This window comes from Ixodes scapularis, unplaced genomic scaffold (genome assembly GCF_016920785.2).
Source record: "Ixodes scapularis isolate PalLabHiFi unplaced genomic scaffold, ASM1692078v2 PGA_scaffold9__187_contigs__length_104089568, whole genome shotgun sequence".
Lineage (NCBI taxonomy): Eukaryota > Metazoa > Arthropoda > Arachnida > Ixodida > Ixodidae > Ixodes > Ixodes scapularis.
The window spans coordinates 54052382-54056892 of record NW_024609884.1 but is presented as its reverse complement, the minus strand read 5'-3'; the positions used below and the strand labels follow the sequence as shown (position 1 = coordinate 54056892).

At 44.1% G+C, this 4511-nt stretch overlaps 1 pseudogene; it reads right to left on the bottom strand.

The window, feature by feature from the left end:
• Positions 1 to 3125: 3125 nt before the first annotated feature.
• LOC115332672 lies at positions 3126 to 4177 on the bottom strand (annotated as a pseudogene).
• Between the last annotated feature and the right edge of the window lie 334 nt (positions 4178 to 4511).

Below are 4511 nucleotides of genomic sequence, written 5' to 3'. Positions count from 1 at the left end.
TAATCGGCTCCAGATCACGTGGCCGCTTGTTCTGGCTGCGAGTTGAGGGGGTGAACGCTGCTCGTTTTTCTTAAATATTTTTCTGGGACTTCTATTGCGTGGGGTGAAGAACGAATGCGTGTTTCATAGGTCATTAACGTTAGGGATCCGTTTTAAGCGGTATTTGCGCAAAGTAGAAACATTGTTGCACCGCTCCTTTAAGTGATGCTTTGAGTGTATATTCTGTAAACATTTCGTCGCCTTCCAGAACACTTGAAGAATAAAATTTGAAATAAATCTAGAATCGTCGTAATATAACGGTAGTACTTTTACTTTCGGAGAAGTTACAATTGTCACAGTATTGGCCGGCAAAAATATTGCTTTTGTTTTTCGTGTTTACGCATTAGAAAGGGTATCACTTTTCGCTTCAGTCTGTAGTGAGCAGAAATAAAGCATCAGTTTCGTTCTGCTTTCTAAATGGATTTCTATGACCACCTTTCTTTTTCTGCTTGCAGACTTGCGGTGCTACCATCCCCGACACAATGGAGTGTAGGGAATGCTTTTGTTGCCCTTGCATTGTACTGCAAAGCCACGTGAGGAATGGCAAGGGTCAAGAGCCATCGCCTAAATATCCTGGCCTGCGGAAGGTGCACTACAGGCCCTACTGGGGCACGCCACACTCCTATAGGAGTGTGGCGTGATCAGAGATACTTGGCGAGGAAGCGAGAAGGCGGGCATGGGGTCTTCACGGAACGAGATATGATGCCGGCATGCGTTGTGAACCATGTTCGAGCTCTGTACCCAAATACCCTTGGTGTCTCCTAATACCCCCTGTCAGACGGCAATAATACCCCTGTCAGACGGCAAAGTAAATGTCATTTTGATCGAATGTCATTCACCGCTCGGCGAATCAGCTCGTGATCCTGGTTCTGCACGTGGCGCGTGCACACGCAGCGGGGCGTATTAAACACGCAGAGTGGCCAAGCTGTAATGTCATTTTGCTTAAATGTCATTTAACGTGCCCGTCTGACAGGGGTATAAGCTTCTGTTGTTTATAGTTGCTTTACGGATCTGAAACCTGCAAACTTTGAGAAACCTGCGTGTAGTTGTGGCAGAGAAGGAAACGTGTCACGCGCTATTAGCAACGTGCACGACCCAAAGCGTCGCTTTGATCGGCGTGCCACGATTGGCCGAATGTTGGCTATGACGTAAGCAAAGGATTTCTCATCGACGGAAATAAGAGGAATGTGAGAACTTGAATTTTGACGGTGTTGGCAGTGTTGCTTTGAAAGAGCAATGATTTCAAGCTTCCACCATTCTAATTACAAACACCATCGAACTTGTTCTTCGGGTGGTAACGACGTCACGAGAGGGAACCATAAGAGGGCGCTACCAAAACGTCTCTCGGCTAATACGCATGAACGCTCACCATGACACCAAATGAAAGCAGGTGCCATACACTGATTTACGTGAGTAAACGCCATGAAATCGATACCCCTGACCGGCGGTGCTCGGGCATTTTAACAAAAGGTATATTTAGTTCAGTACATAGCATGCACCTGACGTCACAGTTGGAAAGAACGGGGCCCCGTTCCGTAATGGTTGACCTAGCGCTGCCATTTTGCACTTACCAAAACGTAGGAGGAACGGCTCGGCGGCATGCGCTGGCGTTCAAGGTAGCTTCAAGAAAATAATATAGTTTTCGACATGGCAGTTTGAAACGTGGTGCCGATCGAGCTTACGACAATGACGTTCAACCCGTCGTGCGAAATTTTTCAGCGTCGGTCTGATCGCGCTACGCAAGAGTCTGACGCGAAGGACTGCCGTGTCGGCAAAACAAGCTTCATTACGCGGTTGAAAGCGTATAAGCAAGTGGAATCCCACATTAGTTGACGAGCAGCTCTAGGAGCCACTTCTGAATGTTCTTCCAGGTAGCGAAGTTGCTCCGATTTCGCGAGGCACTGATAGACATCGCATGGATTACCATGTCGCGGACGGCACAAGCCTCTGCTGCATGCGCACGAACGCTTCAATGCATGCCTCCAGCGATGAAGAGCACGGACTCCCGCCATAAATTTTAAGTGCACCACACGGAAAATGGTAGATAACAATACTTCGCCATTTCTCACCAGAGTTCCGAGTCACTGGGAAGAGAAAAATAGTCTTCTTGTGACAGTAACAAAAACGAACACTCGAAAACATTTTGAATGGTTGTATGATGATTTTTGTATCAGTATAAACGTTTTGTTTCTTTTGTAAAACGAAATGACGCTCATGACTATGAAGTAAAATAAAAAAAGACACCTTGGTCTCCCCCAATTTTTATTTTTTTATTTTTTTTTTTTTTCATTTTATTTTACCGTTTCGGATAATGATGATGCGCAGGATCTTTGTAGCTGCAAAAGGAACAAAAAAGTCAGCGTATCAAATATTAGACAGGTTGTATGTAGCATGCCTGGGCTAGGGTGCCTTTATGTGCGCTTTGTTTAGGGTGGTGACATCTGATCGCTTTTCTCTTAACGATTTTGTTTCTGTTTTGATTCAGAGCGCGTGAAAGCGCGTCTCCCGGCACGACTAAAGGCACGACCTTTTCCCACTGACAGTGGTACGGTAGCATGTTATTACCGGCTATTTCTTCGTATTTTTCCCGAGAGCGTGTGCTGTCGGTATAAGTGCTAAAAATAATGGAATCACCATAAACAAAAGGACATTAAGGCACCCTGTCCAGAAGCATAAAAAATGTATCCTAACTTTGTAATATGGCGACGGCAGTCAATATTGTTAAAACAGTCACTACTGTATTTACAATATTATAAATTTCCGTAAGGAGCACTAACTGTTCCTTTGACGCAATCAGTATTGGCAGTTGTTCCTGACTTATAAACAATCAGACGGGCGAATTTAATTTCATTTACGCCTAATGACATTAAAGGAAACGGTCAAATAGAGCGCCACTGCGACATTGCGCGCCACTGTGACACTGCGTGTTTCTCATGCGACGCTCGTAATTCAAATCGCGAGTTCATTTGCCGATTTTTTTTGTGCTATTAGAATAAACTGCCCATCTGGCAGGGGTTTCACACCTCTCTACCAGTGTTTACAACCCCTATTACAAATATCAAGGTCCCGGAAAACGCACCTTGTGTTCAGGAGCCATTTTCGCAGATGGGCTCGTTCGTTGCTTGACTGATCTTGGTTTCGTCCAAAGCTGCAGTTTCCAGGACCAGGCGGCGGATCTCCTGAACGAAACTAAGAAGAACATATTTTATTAAAAACCGTGACTATTGACACATTGCGCCAATCTGCAAGTGTTTATACCCCATCTGATACCCTATGATCTCTCTCGTCACCGTAGCCAGAGCTCAAACATCTTCGTATTCATTAAAAGTTAAAACCATAATATCCTGACCTATGTGAGTGGAAAATGAGAAAAGAAAGCATTACCAACAAAAATGGTGCAAATACATTTGCTCTGCCCTAATGTTGTACTAATATTAAAATCTACATGCAAAACGAGACACCGAATGACAATATTCCTTGGCGTAATAAAGTAATAAGAAAATAAATCAAGCATGGATTACATTTATGATGATGTTCAGTTACTGAGGTATTGAGTACTAAAGTTATACTATTTATTATTTGTGGTATGGTATAACATCAAATGTGACAAATCAGTTTACTTTGGTCATATTTGACAAATGCTCAATAAGATACTTGAACGGAAGATAGCACTGGGTTGCTGGATGGTCCTACTTGAACGTCTTCTTGGAGTATTTCTTCTTCTCACTTTGGCGATCAGGGTGACGGGAGTCCTCGACGATGTAAGTGGACATGCACTGTCGGCCTAAATGTTCGTTCCAGTCCAGAACTGCCAAACTTTGTCTTCGGTTGTACGAGTTATCCAAGTCGTGAACTTTTTTGTCCAAGTATATCAACATGGCGTGTTTGAATGGTTCAACATATTACTTGTCTTTTGCTTAAACGTAGTCTTCGGCATTTTTGAAAATTGCCATCGATCAGAAGAAAGAGGACACAAGCTTCTCCGCAACAGGATGCTTAATCACCAGCGCGCTGGGAACATAATTGTCGTCTTGCAGGGAGAGACCTCCACGCAGTTTCCATGACTCCCACAAAAGTGGTCGACCCAGTTCAACAGCGCCGTCCTCAATTTCATTGTGCTGCCTCCATATGTCGCCATCGCAAAGTAGGCATGGTTTCTGATTAATTTACACGGCCGATTGTTTTCATGCCTTTCAAAGTTCCTTTGGCGGCGTGCCATATATTGTTTGAGTTTATTGTTCCGTTTTGCTCCCTTATTAGTTTGTTAACCGATGTTTGGCGGTCATGCGAATGAAAATTCATGGTGATATTCCTTTCTCTGAAATATTCGTACAGTTGTCTTGTACGAAGAGATTCGTGCTTTTGCGACGAAGACTATTCCTTCCCCTTCGTCATGTGAACAATTCCTACCACCTTGTTGTGCTTGTGCCCCAAGGCAACGACGTCAGTGTGAAACGAGTTCGTTCGGCAGG